Raw genomic sequence first — 20,904 nt, 5'->3', positions numbered from 1 at the left:
ATCAGTCATTTTGATGAAACATTTTTCTTCCAAAAAATCTGAAGTGTTTTATAGTAGGAAGCTTACCATACCAAAGTTCATATGGAGTTTGATCACTATTTACACAAACATGAGCTTTTTTTAGAATATTTACTGAATTATGTGCAGCTTCACCCCAAAACATGTAAGGAGTTCCAGAATCATCGAGCATAGCTCGATCCATTTGTTGAACTATCCATTCATTCTTTCCACCATGCCATTTTGTTGAGGAGTTCTGGCAACAAAGAATTGTCTCTTTATTCCATGTTGTTCACAAAATTCAAAAAAATCATCTGATATAAATTATCCTCCCCGATCAAATACAAGACATTTTATTTTTAGATCTAATTCATTTTGAACTAAAGTTTTGAAGACTTTAAACTTTTCAAATGCTTAATCTTTATTCTTTAGTAAACCAATCCAGAACATTCTAGAAAAATCGTCAATGAATAAAATGTAGTATTCTTTTCCGTGCAGTGACTTTTCTTTGTTGGCCCACACAAATCAGTATGAATGAGTTCAAGAGGCTTACTTGTTGATCCTTCTTTGACATTGAATTGAACTCTAGTTTTCTTACTGAATTGACATGGTTGGCAGATGGTATTTTCAGGGATGATGATATCTGGAAGATCACGAACCGCCTTGAGCCTGCATGCTTTTCTTATTTGAGAAGAGCTTCGATGCCCCAATATTTTGTGCCATAACTAGTTCTCTTATGTTTTTCTTAGATAACATTATTCTTGACATCCTTTTAGTATATATAGATTGCTTGGAGTTCTTGTCCCTCTCATTATGGTATTTCTTGTGTCAAGCTCACGAACCACACATTCCTTTGCTCAAAACAAAACTTCATTTCCTTGATCACACATTTGATTAGCACTCAACAAGGTATGCTTTAAACCATCAACATACATAAAATTTTCATCTTTCACCTTTTCTTTTAAATAAAAAAAAAACCTTTACCCTTAATGATAGCTAGTGTGTCATTTCCGAAAGAGACATCATTTTCCTTTTCTAAAGCTTTGTATGAAAGGAGTTTATCTTTATCACCTGTCATTTGTTTAGAGAATTCGCTATCAATGTACCACTGATTTTCTTGTCCTTCTGCAAACAAAGCTATGCCACATCTTTCTGACCGAAATTCATTCCTTTTCCATACCTTGGAATTTGATGATGTTTATTCCTTTTGAATTGTTGGCCGAAATTTTCTCTTGCATTCAAATTCTTCATGACCAAAGTTATTGAAAAATGAATATTAAATTCCATCTTCAAGAGGAGAAAAATTTATTATAAGACCTTTTCTTGATTCCTATCATGCTCCTTTGTTTTCTTGCTTCTCTAGTCATGATAGTTTTGTAAGCACCACATTGAGCAACCTTATGACCAAAGTTATGGCATGAAAAACATTGTCCATTAAAGAAGAAGTTTCAATGATCATAAAATCTTTTGGTATTGTTTACCTTTTGGTTAGTGCTTCTATTGATGTTCATCCTTGGAGTAAAATGAGCATGATGTACCTAGGGAGAACCTTTAGGCTTTTGCTAAAGATTGACACAGTGCTCACTGGTTTTTGCTGCATCAAGATAGCTTTTGGTGATGGCTGAAGGCTTTTTTGGTTGGGATGTTTCTCCAGTGTATCCAAGACCAGTCTTTACTGGAGGAGAATGCTCAACCTTGATGATTTCATATAAGGTTTATGATCCTTTGGTAAATATAAGATTCATATATTTTTTCTTCTAAAGTTCTTTACTTAGACCCACTACTTCACATTCTAATTTTTCATTGCGCTTTTCTCTTTTAGTGAGTTGATGTGTCAAAGTGTCTATGACCATATTCTTTTCTTCCATACAGATTCTAAGTTTAGTGATTTCTTCAAGAAAATCTTCCTCTTCTAAGGCATCCATAAAATAATCATTTTTATAAGCCATGAGTAGTTTAATATCTTGTTCAGATTCATCTTCATCACTATTAGATAAGCCATCACTATCTTCATGAGCATAATAACTTATTCTATTAACAAATTGTTTTGTATTACCTTTTTGCAAAATCCTTTCCTTTTTCATGATTATCTTTATGAGGACATTTAGCGACATAATGACCAACTCTACCACAAGAAAAACATTTGAAGGGAAGCTTACCTCTAAATCTTCCGGAACTCCGTTAAAGTTTCTTTACAAAGTTTACCTCATCTTCTTCTGATATATATCCTGATTCCTTGAGATCTTCCTTTTCTTTTCCCTTTGTCGAGGCTTTGAAAGTAGCTTCTCTGATATTTGATGGACCTCCTTTCCTCATTTCAAAGGTAGTTAAAATTCCATGAAGTTGAACAATACTAATATATTGTAGATGCTTCTTCTCCTCAATGCAAGATACTTTTGACTCAAATTTAGAAGATAAAGATCTTAAAATTTTCTCTACTAAAGTAGCCTCCTTTATTTCTTCACCCAGATTCTTCATACAATTTACAATCTCATCTACTCGTAAAAAGTAACTAGAAATACTTTCATCACCATGCATCTTGAGAGTTTCATATTGAATTGTGAGAGTTTGGAGCTTATCACATTTTACCTAGGAGTCTCCTTCGTAGCTATGAATGATTTTTCCCCATATTGCTTTGGTTGTGTTGAGTTGCATGACTTTGAGGAATTTTGATTCTAATAGACTTCCTAATAATGCAATGACAACTTTGGCATTGTTTTCATATGCTTTCTTTTCTGCTGGATCTATGGGGACTGCTGCTGGATATTAGTATCCTCCTTCCACAATTGCCCAAACATCAGCTCCAAGTGACTAAAGATAGGCTCTGGTTCTTATCTTCCAATATGCTAAGTTATTTTCATTGAAAATTGGTGGTCTAATAGATCCCATTCCTATTTGATTTTTCATCTTGGGAGATCTCCCTTCAAGCGATCAAGCTTCTTCTGAAGGACCTGCTCTAATACCAATTGTTGGGAAAAATGCTGGGGGGGTGAATCAGTATTTTAACTTTCACAATAATGATTTTCCTTTTCAAACTGTATACACTATTTTTCTGAAACCAACCAGCGTATGTCCACGCCTATAAAGAATGAAACCAGTGTATATATAATAAACTTTGATAAACAACTAATTCATTGTCTTAAATCAAAGTGTGATGCATTTACTAAGAAGTAAACAGATGCAGTAAGAACAAAATAAATCAACACACATAAGAAGCACACATGAACACCAAGATTTTTCAGGTGGAAATGAAATGTGGGAAAAAAAACCACCACTTTTGTCATCTCAGTCTTCAATCTTCTTATAATAAAAAGTGTTTACAAGTTTTGTATTGGTGCAAAATTTTCTAATACACACACATCTATCTGTTGAAGGCTACAACCTTCACTCGATTTCCATCTTCTACTGGAAGGGAGCTCCAATCCCCTAGCTCTTGTACTGGCTGATATGTTTATCAGTACGTAGGCAGAGACCTACAGAAGGCTACTGTCTTCACTCTTCCTTCAGGGACCACGTTTCATAAATTTTCAGACTGGATACTCTTGGTACAAAACAATACAATATGTAGGCCATGTTTCATCAAATTTTCATACTAGACCCATCAGTAACATTGAAACTCAAAATCAATCACCACTGCAATAAAATCATCAAATACAACTACTTCTATCAATAATCAGATCATTGTCACTAGAATACTGAGCTCAACCCAGAACACTGCATCAAAAACCAAAACCAACTACAACCTCAAAAATCATATGTTAGAATGTATACGCTACTTCAGTGAAGCCAACCTGCAAGTATACACTACTTCCTTTAACCCAACTTGCGTATACCTCTAAAGATACTAAATCATAAAATCTCTGAACCAAAAAATTGTACTAACTAGTGACATTTTGAAGATCTACTGTCAAATTACAGAGTTCTAAACAGATAGAAAAAAGATCACCCTTCTCACTCAATCTCCTTATATAATCACTTTTACTTTCATATCTGATGAAGACATCATTGACAAACAATAGTAAAACAACAACACTGATCAGATAGATCAATAATCTCTGAACAACAAGCTTTTCTTCTGCATACACTACTTGGAAGTAATGAATCAACGTGTATACGCGCCTTCACCAAGGCGAACCAGCGCATAGATCTATAAATAATAACTTATAACTTCACATCTATTCCAGACTTCATACATACCCATATCATAACATTTAAAGGATAAAACATGCATTATCATTCAAATCTATCCCATCCATTATCAGATCATACAATCATAAGTAATTTCAGGTCTCATGATCCTGATCCAACATTGTATCCAAAGGTGAAAAAGATATTTCAGATCATATCATAATCATAGCCCTTACAACATAATATATACTTCAGATAGAAGTATTCATGAAAAACCCTTTCACTTGCACACTAGCCCTTTGATCTCCTCCTCCTTATATAGATTTAGCCTTTCTCAATACCTCAGACCAAAGCAACACTTAGAACCTGTGGTATTCTCGGACGTGATCAAGTAACCATTATTCTACTCAATATTGTGGGCTATTACCATGGTGTGGACCCTTGGTATTCTTTAACCTTAATTTTCCATCCTATACGCACTTTTCCTCTTGTGAGAGTGCGTGCATGCGTATACGTGCCTTTTGCTCTGTGAGCCCACTTGTATACGCTATTTGGACTAGGTGAACCAGCATATATAACTTAATATAACTTAAAACATTTTTTTTCTTCAATTGCTTGATTCTGATCTGTAATCCTTTGTCCCATCATCCTATTCTTCAGTGTCATTACTCTATTACCTTTGAATTTAACTGTTACAATGTAATTTTCCTTTTATCAATTCTGAACTGACCTATGAGTGGGTTTCCATCAAGGAAAACACATGTACCATAATTCCAACGTTACATAGATCAAGCTACCGACTACAATTGTGTATGGAACACAGGACATGTCCTCTTCCTCTTCTTGTGTCTTGGGACACTCTTCAATAGATAACTTTACATCGACAAGAATAGGAACCTTCACCGTTTTACTATCCTGCATAGTAAACCTATACAATATTGTCTCAACATACTTCTTCTAGTTTAGCCAGAGCTTCCTCTTTTCCCAATCTCATTTAATTTCCATGCCCAAAATATAGTTTTCTGCACCAAGAACCTTCATGTCAAATCTGGAGGCCAATTGGGTCTTCAAATACTGGATAATTTCTTTGTCATTTCCAATTAATAACATATCATCCAGATATAAGACCAGATAAATAACACGTTCACCAATTAATTTAAAATACACAAAGTGATCCGCTTTGATCTGGTGAAGCCAAGTCCCTGTATATATGTATCAAATTGTTGAGACCACATCCTTGGTTACTTTTTTAACCCATAGAAAGAATTTTTTAACCTACATAACACTTCTTTATTTCCCTTCACCACAAATAATTCAACTTGCTTCATGTAGATATCTTCTTCCAAATCCTCGTGATGAAATTTTGTCTTCACATCCATCTGTGCTACCTCAAAATCAAAAGCAACGACAACAGATAAAATTAATCTAATAGAAACTACCATGGAAATAGGAGAAAAAGTATCACCAAAATCAATTCCCGACACTTGGGAATAACCTTTTGCTATTAACTAAGGATTGCATTTCTCCACCTTGCCTTCTACATTCATCTTCTTCTTAAACACCCATTTTCTTCCAGTGGACTTCCTTCCAGCTAGCAACTACACCAGATCTCGAGTCTCATTTTTGTCCAAAGATGCCATTTCATCAACCATGGCATCTTTCTAGAGTTTTCCATCCTCATAATCTACTGCATCCCTGACAATTCTGGGATCATCATTAGTAATAAATAAAGTAAAATTTGAAAAGAAGGTAGATGGACTATACCTTTTTGACTTCCTTCTTTCTTGAAATGATCTTCTCACAGCTGGAGTTTGTGGTTGTCCATCTTCTCATTCATGTTTTGTTGTAGAGTCTGATTCTTCCTCCTTTAGCTCAAACTCTATCTTCTCAAGTTCCTTTGGTAGGACCTCATGTTTAATAACATATTTCAACTCTCTAAACACTACATCTTGAATGTACACAACCTTCCTTGTTTCTCAATTCTAAAGATTATAACCTTTTAAACCATCCTTATACCCAATAAAGATGCACCTTTCATACTTACTATCCAACTTGGTTCTTTTATCCTTTGGAAAATGTACATATGCATCATAGCCAAATACTCTTAGATGTGAAAGAGAGGCTATCTTTCCTGTCCATACCTCATGTGGAGTCTCATCCTCCAACATTGATGAGGGTGATCTATTAACCAGGTAACATGTAGTCTCCACCACCTTTGCCCAAAATTCCTATCCTAACCCAACACCACTGAGCATGCTTCATGCCTTCTCCATCAACATCTTTTTCATTCTTTTTGCAACTCTATTTCAGTGAGGTGTGTATGGAGTAGTATTCTATCATGATATACCACACTTCTTAAAGAACTCTTCAAATTCCTTCTTGTAGAACTCTCCACCATTATCTGTCCTCACGAGCTTCATCTTTTTCTCTGTCTGGTTTTCCACCAAAGCCTTAAATTCTTTAAACCTGTCAAAGACTTCAGATTTATTCCTTAGGAACTATATCCATGTATTTCTTGAAAAGTCATATACAAATGATATGTAGTACATACACTTACCCAATGATGGAACCGCCACAAGTCCAAACACATCACTATGCATACACTCTAATATCCCTTACGCCCTCTTAGCACGAGAGGCGAAACTCACCCCTGCTTCCCATATACACAATGTTCATAGAAATTGAAATCCTAAGAGAAATAAGACATACCTTCTACCATAAGATTACCACGAATTATTAGAAGGCCCTTCTCTCCAATATTTCCAAGCCTTCGATTCCATAGCATGGTCTGTTCTCCAGAGATCACCAGATTTTCTACTCCACTTTCAGGAACCACATAAATGATGCACCCATAAATAAAAGTGCTACCCAGAAGCTTGTACAAAGTTCCAATACAAAATCCTCGCATCAATACCAGTGCTCCCTGAACCATCTTGCACGTATATTTCTCGAAAACTGTTTTTACACCTACATCATCCATCTTGCTTAGAGATCAAATTTTTGTCCAATGCAAGAATATGGAGAACACCAAGAAGTGTTCTAATCTTTCCACCTTGCAACTTCAACTTGAATTTTTCACATCCGATGATTCTAGCCTTCCTATAATCCCCAAAGAAGACATCACCAACATCATATTTTTCATACTCACATAACCACTCCCTATGGTGAGTGAAGTGAAGAAGAAGCCAACTACACATCCCCACCTTCATCTGAGGTGGTTTTTTCCTCTGCAAAAGGAGCATCATCAGATATGTTTCCTTTCTTAGGAGCATTAGATATATAGTCATTTTTGTAGTTCCCATCCTTTTTTCATTTCCAACATACCTTCATAGGTTTTCCTGGAGATTTAGATCTCCCTCTATATTTAGATTTCCAACTCAAGGACTTATTTTTGTTTCTGTTCTAGGATTGTCCTCATACGGACAAGGCATCTCCATGTTTTTTCGTCTCATATCCTCCAACAACAACGATGAGACTATTTCATCAAACTTCAAGGTAGTTGTATTGGTACTTATAACAACAACCATATTATCCCAAAAATCTGGTAGACAACACATCAAACCGATGCACTTATCTTGATCTGAAATTTTTATATCAACAGATAACAACTGGCTTACCACAATATTAAAGGCATTCAAATGCTCTATCACCGAGTCTCCATCCTTCATCCTCAAGTTATACAACTTTTTTTGTAGGAACAATTTGTTCACCAGATGCATAGAGTGGTACAAAGTCCCTAAATTGACCCTCAAATCCTTCACCATAGCTTCCCCTGATAAATTCAAAAATAATAAATCTAAGATACACAACCACATTTTTCTTTTTTCCTTTTGATCCAACCTCGTCCAGTCTTCTATAAACATTTTCATTGATTTAGTACCCAGATCTACCACGATCCACTGATCTTTATCCACCAGCAGATCCTCCATCTTGATCTTCCACAACTCAAAACTATGACCATTAAATTTCTCGATATTTATCTTTCCACTGCTCGCCCTCTTCTTTCACCACAAAAGTCAATCCCACAGGTCTCCCACTGAACACGATCTACCACACGCCCAAGCAAAACCCCTTAGTAGCAAAGGAGTCCCCTTGAAGCCAAAACAACTCTAATACCATATGTAGATTTTAACCCTATATAGAAATTACCTGCAAATGAATTCTTAAAAATAGAAAATATATAATGGTGAGAAACACAAAACAAATACATGAAGATTTTACCTTGGATCCCAAAATCGGGACTACCATATTGATTTTCCATTATATTCATTTCAATGTTATAAAATATATATATATATATATATATATATATATATATATATATATATATACATGTTGAAGTATTCATAAACCCCAATACATTAACCCTCTATTATAACATAACCGTAGTTCCCTTGACCACATCTACACAATACCATGGGTAGAAAACCAACATGCCCAAAACCATGTGTAAAATGCATGCACAATACTATACATAGGTCTTCCCACCTAACATAGTGTCCAAAAAAAATTCGTGGGGTGCTACATCAGACCCCATGCAGGGGAGCTGCCGCCCCTCTGAAACCCCCCGACAGGAGGGGCTATGCCCCCCCTCTAACCCCCCTGCACGTGCGACTAGTCGTGGAAAGAATATAACACACACCCAACAATTTCATTAGAATATTTTGAAGATGATGACAACGTCCTTGATCTTTCTTCTCTAGGATGAATAATCTTCAAGAAACTTTGATTTGTACGTCCCTTCAACTTGAGTAGGGTCTTTGTGGTCTTTTGAGGATCCCAAGACTTTTTCTAGTGTAGACTTCTTCGATCTAGGGTTTTTACACTTATTTATAGATATTGACTTCACTTTGATATCCTTCAACATTTAATCCTTGATTGCTTGTGTGTCCCTTAATAACATGCCCTTTCCTTGAATTGTCATTTTAGCACTGATCAGATGTTGAGAAATCTAGGGCATAGCAATTAGGTTATTTCTCTTCTAATGATAATTGTTTGTGAATTATCTTTACTTCTTTAGATTAGGATCTTCTCTTTAGTTAGATTGTTATAGTGTACTTCTTCATCAAACAACTACCAATGCATAAAAAATAAAGATACAAGATAAACAAAATGTAAGCAATCATCCAAGGCCAAAACCTCTCCAAATTGAGAGGAAAACCCAAATGAATTCTTCTTCTTATAGAGACTTCAATTGACAAATACCAAGACCATGACAAAGACCCTTGACACTGAACCTTTCCAAGGCCAAGTCACAAGATCCTTCTTTTCTAATTCTTCTTCTTACTTAACTCAACACAAGTCAAACTACCTTCATGTACTGCACTTCTTGGCTACCGTGAAATTTCGGTCCTTTTTCATATACCTATAGTTCGTACTTCTGCAATTTCACATTTGGGAAGAGTTGGAATGAGCTTGGAGGTGATCCTCTTCCTTCGCTATACTTGGATACTTCTTTAGGAAAACTTGGCTAAAAATGGAGATGGTTTAGAAACCCTTTTGGTGACTTCCTCTTGGACTATTTAGACACTACTTGTTAGAAAATTATATATTACAGAGCAATGGAACACATAAAATATTGTAGAAATATACAGAAAACTCTTAAAACAAGAGAGACACAGATATATGTGGTTCACCCAGTTTGGGCTATGTACACGGAGAAACAACCAGTCCTTCCTTTTATATTATCCAGCAAACTGAAGAGATACAACTTACAGCAGATCTACTGTAACACCCTCTTAGCTCTCAATCTCCTCTCTCTTTCTCACTCAGAATACAGATCTACATAGACGCAATACAATTCCCTCATATATAGTGAGGGCTCGCCTTCTAGGGAAAAAAACCCTAAATTAAACATAACTTCTACCGTCAGATCTCTGCCTAATGAACGGCCCAGATTGACTAGAAATTACTATACTTTTACAAGGCAATTTTACATCTATTCTTAGCTTCGGGGGCGCTGCCCTAAAAACCCCCCGCTAGGGGGGGCTCCCCAAAGGTCGTAGTCACCCCCCCTTAGACCCCCCTACAACGAATATTTTACTGGCACCGTTGCCACCCCATTTCGAACTGGGGTCCAATGAGTCGATACCTTTGAATACAGAAGATAATCAGGCTCCACACCCAACACTACTATAGAAACCATAGTTTTATGTCAATGTGTGAAGCACTAGCCCAAATTTTTTTATAAAAAACTTTGATTAAATTCCTCCTTCCTTCTCTTGATGATCACCTCTTCCTCTTGTGCTTCTCACACTTATTTTATGTTCTTATGTTTGACTGAAATTTGTGTCTCCAAATGTAGTTCAAGCTTCCAGTATATAGTGGTCAGTGCATCCAAAATAGGTTGACTTGAACTGGTGCCTAGGCCGACATGTCCTACTAGAAATATTTGTAGGCCAACTTCAAGGTGACCATGTGACATGGTCTTGAAGGGTTCACAAATTTTATTTTACAATGAAATGCATGCCCAAATGCGTCTTTCATCTTTGAGATTGACTCAATAGACTTTATGACATGACGAAAAATCCTAAAATCTCATAATGGTAGCCATAACTAGAAATTAAATTCCTTGAGCATGAAAGCCATGACTCAAGCATTACAAAAAAAAATTATTTTCTTCTTTACATCAATTACATAAAATCATGACTACACATGTCACTATGAAGGCTGAACCTAGTTACACTTTTCAACGCCCCTTAAAATAAACTTTAGATAAACAAATACAAAAGGAAACTAATATAAAAACTAAATCCACTTTGCTCAAGGAAATTACAGCAAGAACCAACCTAAGACTCAGAGCTAGAGGGAGATTACTACATCACCAAAAATATGGAAACCAAAAAAATGTTTCCAACAACCATAATTAGATTATGAATTGACCTTGTATGCTAAGCATCCCATCTACATGAAAGAAGCACTAGCCTTGAGTCTAGTGAGAACTTATATCTCCCATTGTATGAAACTACATGAATCCTAAATCTTAAAAATTCACTAGCTAAGGAGAACCACCATATCATAAAAATGAAAGATAATTAAGAATTTTACAGAAATTTTATGCCAAAAGGCCTCTGAAAAAGGATACAGAATGAATCAAGCAACCACATCCCATGAGACCTCTTAACCATGATTTAAAAAGAAAAATCCATATCCTTTTGTATGCATCCCTTCTTCATTCATGAGATGACTATATAAGTACATTTCCACCTTCCAATAATGGTGTGTTGATGGAGAAGACACCACATAACCCATTGCCTCATTCTTTTATTATTCCTTTTCCTTCCCTCATGTGCATGGAGACCTTTTAACTATCATCGCTAGGAGGGAGTGGCATATATATCCACCATCCCCATCCATCACATCTCTTAATTTTTCATTGCCCTTTCTCCATGATCACTTGCTATGGGGAGGATGACATTGCACTAAAATATAGAAGCATTTTGAATTGAAAGGATCTCCGATTTTGATATTCCATTGGGAATATATGGGTAGTTATTAAATTTACTACCTTCATTTATCATCCTTTTAGCTATTTTTTTCCCTATGTGTCTAGCATGATTCATTATAGTTGCTAGTAATTTCAAAAGAAGGGATTATATTATTTCCAATTGGTTTTATAATCTCAAACAAATAAAAAATTTGGTATAGGGAGAGTCATTTTATATTTTTTTAACCATGTCTATAATGAGTTGTGAGTCCCTTTCTTTGATAATATTGGTATAGTTGTTCTTGGTGGCTAAATGTATTACATAATCTAAAAAAATAATTATAATATGTTATTACTATCATTTCCTATCAATTTGGCATAAAATCAAAGTATGGATCACCTATGGTACCTAAAGACACCACAAATCTTGTCCGTGTAGGGTTTCCTTTAGATGTTCCATCAAAATTAAGTTTCATGAATCCTTGTCAACGATATTTCCATTGGTTTACACACGAGGAAATGGATTAGATAAAGTTACTAGATAATATTTGAGGGGAAAGGTAGATGCCCAAAGATTGAAGTATAGTAGCCTCTCAACCATTTCATACCCAATCTTGCATGGATCAATTGGGAATTAACACTATTCTTTTATGACTCTTTCTATTTTTCCATACAAGTTCTCCTAAGATTGTTTCTTCTTTGATGATTCATCTATTTCTCTCTTTCCAAATATCCAAGATAATAAATCTAAGAAGTATTTGCCAAGTCGTATCGATAATGGGTTGTGAAAAACGCTAAGCCTCTCTAATTAGATATGATGAAATTCACATTGTTGTGTAATATATATAACTAGCTAAATATTGTCACAAATTTATCCCATAGGAAGGTGTTGACAGGCTGGAATTCTCCACCAGTAGCAAGGGGATCTCCCCGGTGTAGTATCCCAACTAGATTCTGCACCATTTTGATTTAAGGATCCTATCTAGTATGTATGCCTAGGTGCCATATAGGTGGTTTGAGTTCGCTTCGAATGGAGGTGGGATACCAACTTAGTTGAATGTATGGACTTCAACAAGAACAAGGGAATAACTGACAAATGTTCATAATAAGAATACCATAAATCGTAGCATTAGAACTTGACAACATGAATCTCACATAACGTAATTGCTAGAAAAACTCAAAATAAGATCATGCTTATATAAATAATGCACTTAACAACTATAAAGTAGTTCATAGTAGCTAAGAATCAATAAACATAAGTAAATGCATAGTCAACGACGAGATCATGCCAATATTAACGAAATAGTTCATCAATACAAGCACAGAGTTAGCATATCATATGCCATCCATGTGTTGTGAAACAAGATTTGTAGCACAGGAAGACACATGAGGAGACTACACATCAAAGAACTCATAGAAACCTTCGATCCATTGAGCAAATAATATCCATGGTATCACAGTACAAATACTCATCCAATCCAATAATGGAAAAAACTATTGTTTCTTGTATTTATTAGAAGAGCACAAGTCCTCTCAAAACAATATGTCCCAAAATAAGTCCCAAGCTAAAAGTCCCCGAAAATATGCCATGAGGGTGTACTTATAAAAACAGAGCGACCTTTGGTCTACCCTTGACTCTTGGAATTCCTCATGACCTTTGAACTACCTCATGACCTTTAGAGTTCCTCATGACTATTTAGATTCTATTGCTATCCTATTCTATCCTAATTTGCTAATTACATGAAATAAGAAAATTCTACCCTATCAACTTGACAATAGAAAATAATGGGATGTCTAGCTGTAGCCGTTGCACTAGATAAGTGCACCAAAGCTTGTACTCCGCAGCTGTGGGGGATATCTACATTTGTTCCTCATCATGTTTGTGAAGGCACTCGAGGGCATCTGGGATGAGAGTGTTTCCTTTGGAATTCACCTAATTGGCGAGGGTCACCAATTTGTATACATTCTCACCAGTTCCACCAAGTATCGTGTGAGATTCTCCTTTGTAACCTGTAGGTTGTCTAAGTAAGAAGCCTGTCTGAATGTGGCGACAAATGCCTGAAATTCCTATGAGATGTCTTCCTTCTTATTCACTTGCCCAATTTCCCCAATAGATGGAAACCCATGGTTCTCTATTATGGAATATAAACCACTTAAAAGGTGTCTGTAAGAAGCAAACACTCTATCCACATATTTGGCTATTTTGTCTCTTGTTGGATCTTGATGCAGAGCTAGACTTTGGAATTTTGCGTAGTGATCCAGTCCATTTTTAGGATTAGTGTTGGCACACCTAGATACTTGGTGGACCACTCATGCATTATATCGAAAGATGCAACAACTTCCTTTAGCATTGCAGTTATACCTCTTTCGTACTAGAGTGTACCAAGTGGAGGGCCGCATTTTCTTCTTCTTCCTTCTTTCTATCTTCTTCTGCTTTAGCAGCCTTCTGCTCTGATGCATAAATATTTTTCTATAGTTCCATGATTTGTTTGCTCATCCTGGCAACATTGAATTCAGTCACGATCACAAAATCAGCCCCAACTGAGGTGATTATCTTTGGTTTAATTGTAGTGTTAGGAACAATTTATTTCTTTCAAGTTTGCTTTCAAATGTACTAATATAGTTGAGCTATTTTGGTTATTTTAGTGCTTATCTTGTTGACAATTTGTTGTAATCCTTTTTATCGCTATCCCATCCTTGTAGAATATTCTGTAGGATAATAGACAAATATTTCCTTGTCTATTTATCATAACAATCATCACATCCTATGTGGACTATTCCTATGGATGTTAGATGGACCTTCCCTTGTTTGTTGGTAGTCACAACTATCGCAATCGTTGTGGACTATTCTGCTGGATGTTGGACAGGTCCTTCTAGTTCATGTGTGTCTCTTCTTGGGTGGTACTATTACCTCTCACTTATAGGTTCACTTTTCTCTCCCCCTCTACAGTAGAATAACCTTGACATAGTTGCACTACAAACTCACCACGCACACTCCCCTTGTTTTCGAAGATATCATTGTATCACTCTCTTGTGTTGACAGTTAGAGTCAAGGAAACTCTTTGAGGATTTGGCAACTGAGCCTTTATACTGGATGGGAATCCTACACCAAATGGTGTAGTCTGATTTGGAATTCATATCGGGGAGATCCTCTAAATGTTGGTGGGTCTAACACCATCAGCATTTATGGTGCTAAAAGGAGGGCAACCAATATTTTATGGTTGATAGACCCACCAACCCAACTAATCCATCTTCTGGTCAACACAGAATTGTTCACTCCACCTCCCCTACTCGTACTTCTAAAGGTGATGACTTTTCCCATCCCAAGCTGAATGTGAAATCTCATATGATCAGCTTCAGGTCATCTTCCCCATCACTCGTCAGTTTGAAAAAGCTGTTGGATTGATTCCAGGAGTAATTAGTCATCCATACTCTCAAAAGAAGAACAAGACCACCCCCAGAGGAATAATACTCTCATCCATTGAAGAAGTGTTCCTTGCCACTCTTGAAGAATTAGCAGACATTGTGGAAAGGGAATAAGATCATCCACTCATTCAAGGAGTTAATGGAGGCAACCCGTTATTCTCAAGTTCAACTTTTGGTGGGAAGGGTGGAGAAGAAGAGGAAGAGGAACCATTAGATCCAAAAAAGGAAGAGGAGGACAAAGAAGAGGAAGAAATGGAAGAGAAAGATCTATATTGGATGACTCAAGGCCCAATGGTACTTCCAGGTGTCCTGCACAAGATTCTGAGGCCTGCGGAGAAGCTCTTAATGAAGTATGACCCTGACAAGATAGTGAAGGCTGAAGATCACTTAGAAAAAATTTACCTACATCTGCCAACACTTGAGGTACATTATGATGATGTTTCATTCAAACTTTTTCCATGTACCTTGGATGGTAGAGTTGTTGTATGGTATCACAGCCTTCCTCCAAACTCCATCCATAACTGGAGGAGATTCAAAAAGATATTTCTTGAAAAATTTGCTGAAGACAAGACCCTTGCCATATTATTAAAGGAGTTGGGTAATCTAAAGATGGAGCAGAAATAAAAAGTTAAATATTTAATTATAGGTTCATTCATACCTTGAAATTTTTTTCGGACAACACAAAACCTCATGACTCCATCACCATAGATTACTACACTTCTTCCTTGCCAACATATATTGTGCAGTTTGTAAAGTGAACTACGAGACAAACATTGATAGAAAAATATGAAGAGGTTGTCCTCATTAAGAAGGACTTGACTACTATTGGGGTCACCATAGATGCTGAATACAAAAAGGACTCTAGGGACACGGGTAAAAGGCCTTAGGCCTCCATGAGAAAGACTAAGGAGAAAGAACCGAATGATCATGAATGCCTAACTCATATCATGAAGTCCCTAACCAATGAAATGGATGAACTCAAAAAAAGGACAAGTGAGACTACAATGAGCAGAAAACCCCCAAAGTTCCTATTCAAAATGAATTTAGCTTCCGACAGCATCAATAATCAGCTAACAAAGTCTACGCAAAGTTCCAATGTTGTCTTGAATATTGAAAAAAATGGCACGAATTCATATTGCATGTTTCATAATGAGCATCATTCTGAGAAGTCGTGCCGATAGTGGAACCAACTCATGAGCAAAATGGTTGCACAATTTGTTGACTTAGTCATGGTTGAGGAGTAGGCTGAGCCCGATGAAGAGATAGAAGAAGTTGCTACAGTTGATGAAGCACCAATCACTGGGCATGTAGTTAACATGTATCATTGCATTCTTGCAACCCAAGCAACCTCCAAGTGATGGTCCAACCCAGAAATAGAGCAACCGATAAAACTTAAGAAGCCAAGGGCTGACCATTGTGATTGAAGTGACGAAACAAAAATTCAAATAAAATATTATAAGGAAATGCAATCCTTAACTAACTCAACGCATAACACTGAGAGAAAGTATGGGAAAGTAGTCTCAACGAAAAATGTTTCCAACAGCAGTAAGGATATAACCATCCCTTCGGAAACCACAAGCCAAGTTCCATCCCTAGATAACTTGGTCAGTCTAAATGCTATGGATTATAACATTGTAGATGATATGAAGAAGGTTCATGCAAACATCTCCATGTTCTAACTTACAAATATCACGAGACAATGGGACATCCTTCTACGAGCACTTGGTAAAACCTCTTCAGGTAATGCCACCTATTCAGACAAGGGATCTAGTAAGTCTTCTGACACTCTCGCATTTGTAATTAATGCACTCACGATCGATGCAAACACACTTTTCATGTAATTCTTGTTAACATTTGAAATCTTCAATTTCAATGTACACAATTTCTTGCTTGATTCGAGTGCATTGGTAAATGTCATGCCACTATCTATTGCTAAGAATATCAATGATAAATGGGAAAGGATAGATGCACAGATTATTTAGCTGGAAAGGACTCATGTCCAGGAAATTGGTGAACTCAAATATGTTATCATCCGGCTATCATCTGACGGACGAGTTCACCAATGTATCAACATAGTGATTGTGGACATTCCGGAAGCATAGAGAGTGTTACTAAGCAGAGACTAGTCAAGAAAGCTTCAAGGATACTTTTCCACAGAGTGGTCACACCTATGGCTTCCGTACAGGGGAAAGAGAAATCAAATATGGGTAGATTAAGAGAGATACATGAAGCACACAGTGACTCCCTTGAATGGACATAACAAACCAATATCTTTCAAAGAACTATTATTTGAAAATTATTTTCCAGAGACACAGTTGGGGTGCTATCTTACAGAGCCATTCCTAGTTCCACCAAACACGCAAATGGATCTCTTTCCATGTCCAACTAGCGATATGAACTCCTTATAGTTAGTTGTAGTAGTATTATTACTAGTTCAGTTAGCAGTCCTTGTATATATGATATGTGTACAACTTCGATTGATGCAAGACACAAGAGGGCTTTGAAGCTGGTTGCATTTTAATAGACCCAATGTAGAGAAAACAATTGACCTCTAGCCGCTTGGAATTTGAGTGCATGAATAACACTGCATAGTATGAAGCACTCTTCTTGGGCTTACAGAAGGCCATCAACCTCAATGTTACCATTCTAAAAGTGATAGGTGACTCCAAAATCGTGGTGTTTTCAATACGTAACACCATACATTTTGTGTCACCTCATCTTAAAAGTTATGAACAAGAGGTATGATGACTCATCTCTCACTTCCAAGATTTTAATATTATTTTAGTTCCAAAAACACGTAATGTGGCAGTGGATACACTGATGCTAGGATGTCACCTTTAAGAGATGAATTTTCTATAAAATTTTGTATAAACCTTCCATCTCATATAATATCACTAACTTACGTGTTTTTGAGGATGACCAATAAATACTATATTTCATGGTGAACGCTCACGTGTTCAAAGATGTAGCAATCAATGAGGACAAGCACAAAAGGACACTGCAATATACAACCAATGAAAGTAAATGGAACCTCATCCCCAAGGGTGTGGTATCATTAGATAATTTGTATCATCTGCAGAACCACTTCTGAGGACCCGTTAATTTCAAGGCCCATAGTTCCACTCTATAACACGAACAAATCAACTTGGGAACTGAGAAAGATATGAAATATTTCATTCTCGGTACTTTTTGCACACCATAAGAGTGGAAAGCCTTCATCCACTTGCTCAATCAGTATCGTGATGTCTTCACATGGAAATACGATGAACTCAAGACATATGACACTTGAATCATCCAACATGTAATACCAATCAAATAAGGGGCCAATCCATTTCAACAGAAACTGAGGAAAGTTTATCCAATGCTTGAGCCCCTCATACAAAAGGAGTTGAGAAAATTACTAAATGCTTGGATCATTCACAAGGTGCGATATTCAACGTGGGTATCAAACTTGGTTCCTGTGAGAAAGAAGTCTAGGGAAAGCTGCCTATGTGTAGTTTTGTGAAATCTCAACTGCGCCTCAGACAAGGATAACTACCCTGTGTCATCCATGTAGAAAATACTGCAAATAGTATTGGGGGCCAAATTTTTTTTCTTTGTATGATAGATTCTCAGGATACAGCCAAGTTCTGGTGGCAAATCTTGACAGGCTAAAAACTACTTTCAGGACGAAGTGGGGCACATTCGCATTTCGATGAATGTTGTTTTGGCTAGTCAATGCTAGTGCAATGTTCCAACATGCAATGGACATTGCCTTTCATGGGATGATTGGAGAAAGCGTATTGGTCTATCTTGATGATGTGATAGTATTATTCAAACAAATATCAGACCACCTGTGCCATCTAAAGAATATTTTTTAAGGATGTCGTAAATACAGGATATCCTTGAATCCCAAGAAGAGTATCTTTGTAGTGTCTGAAAGTAACCTCCTGGGACACATCAATGCTAAAACTAGGATCAAGGTATACCCAGAAAGGGTCAGGACTATCACGCAGATTCCCCACCTAGTGAACAAGAAATCCATGTCATATTTCTTGGGGAAGATCAACTTCCTCCATAATTTCATCTTTGACTATGCCCATATTTTTAAACCAATCAGGGGATGATCAATAAGGAAACAATCTATAAATGGGATAAGAGGGAAAAGGACACATTTTCCAATATCAAACAAGCTATAGAAAATGCATCCACATTGTATAGCCTTGACTTCAGCAAAGACTTCTTGCTCTACAATTTTGCTTATGACTCTTCTCTTCATGATGTACTCACTCAGAAGGATGAGTTAAACAATAAACGGCCTATCTCCTTCATGAGTGAAAGCCTGCAAGGACAAGAACTCAATTACCCCACCATGGAAAAACATTCTTGTGTAGTATACAAGGCGGTAAATCACTTCAGACCTTATCTACTAAATAACCATTGAGTTATCTTTGTTCCACACTCAACAGTCAAATCACTACTTGTCCAAAAAGAGTTGGGTGAAAGGAGGGCGAACTGGATGACTAGGTTACAAAAATATAATCTAGACATCAAGCCAATTCACACCATCAAGGTTCATGGTCTTTTCCAATTAGCAGCAGAGGTGGTAAATGCAAAAGAGGAAGAAGAAGAGCTCACAGGATTGGAGAAAGAGATTGAAATTTACAACATTAAACGAGCCACCCACACCATGGACATACAATCTTGGTACACGGATGGATGCCAATACCTCGAGCATGGCACAATGCTGTCTCACTTCACCACACGGTAAGAAGAGGGCACTCTGACTTAAAGCATTATCATTATCAGTTGATGCATGGGGTGTTAATCAGGAAGCACCACAATGGAGTATTGGTTAGGTTTTTGGAGGCACACGATCCAAAAAAGGTATTACATGATCTCCGTGATGGACCAGACGAGGGACACTTTGTAGGCAACACTACAACACATAAGGTTATGTGGGTTAGCTTTTACTAGCCTACATTATTCAAAGATGTTCATGCCTATGGCTGCAAGTGTCTGGTCTGTCAAAGGTGTGCCAAAAAAAATCATGTAAGAGCCCTGGTTAAAAATCATGTTAAAATATATAAGACCACGGTCATGGGACATGTATTCCAAGTTGAATGGTGGGAAAAAAACCTAGTGGGCTTTCATTTGGTTTATTATTGCTAAGGAAATTGGTAAAGGAAAAGGAAAAGGATTTGGAAAGGCATGAGGCATTATTTGGCATTTTATTTATGAAAATAATGGAAATTCGGAGAAGAGGAAGGTGAAAGGTCACAGGTTGCATGTGAGGAGGAAAATGAAGGAAAATAATGGAAAATGAAGAAAATAGAGGCCTCATTAATAAAAAGGCTTCTAAGGATCAGTGGGTAGGCTTGGTCAGTGTAAGTTTGGTCAATTTAGTTTTGGAGCTCTCTCTCTCTATTCTCTCTCTCTCATAATCTTGGACACTTAGATTTTTCATGGAGCACTCTTGGAGAGTGTGGAGTTTTGGAGAAAGAAGGTAAAGGAAGAGTATGAAAGCACAAGAGACATTGGGATTAGTAGCTACAACGGATTTCGCTTGCAGGTATCGATTTGCATGTATGTTTTCCTCACTAGTTTTGGCATGCATGTCATTTATTGGTCATGATCTGTCATTGGCATGGAGGCTTGCATGGATTGATAGTGGATTTGCCTAGTCTTTCCGTTTCTTAGATAGCCATGGATATTGTGGGTTTATTTCCTTGTTTTGTTTTGGTTGGTTCTCATGTTTCCTTTAGCTTGGGTTGAGTTATTAGCTCCTCAAAGCCCTGGTTGGAAAAACGCTCTGGAAGCCCTGTAGCATCTTGGGTTGAGTTACTAGTCTTGGAATCCTTGGTTGGAAAAACACTCTGGAAGCCCTTGTTGGGTTGAGTTACTAAACCTAGAAGCCCTTGTTGGACAAATTCTCTAGAAGTCCTGTG

The sequence above is a fragment of the Pinus tabuliformis genome, chromosome X (assembly GCF_031772625.1).
Source record: "Pinus tabuliformis cultivar Carrire ecotype Pingquan chromosome X, CPIR1, whole genome shotgun sequence".
Lineage (NCBI taxonomy): Eukaryota > Viridiplantae > Streptophyta > Pinopsida > Pinales > Pinaceae > Pinus > Pinus tabuliformis.
The sequence above is the reverse complement of the archived record's forward strand: the minus strand, read 5'-3'. Positions refer to the sequence as shown.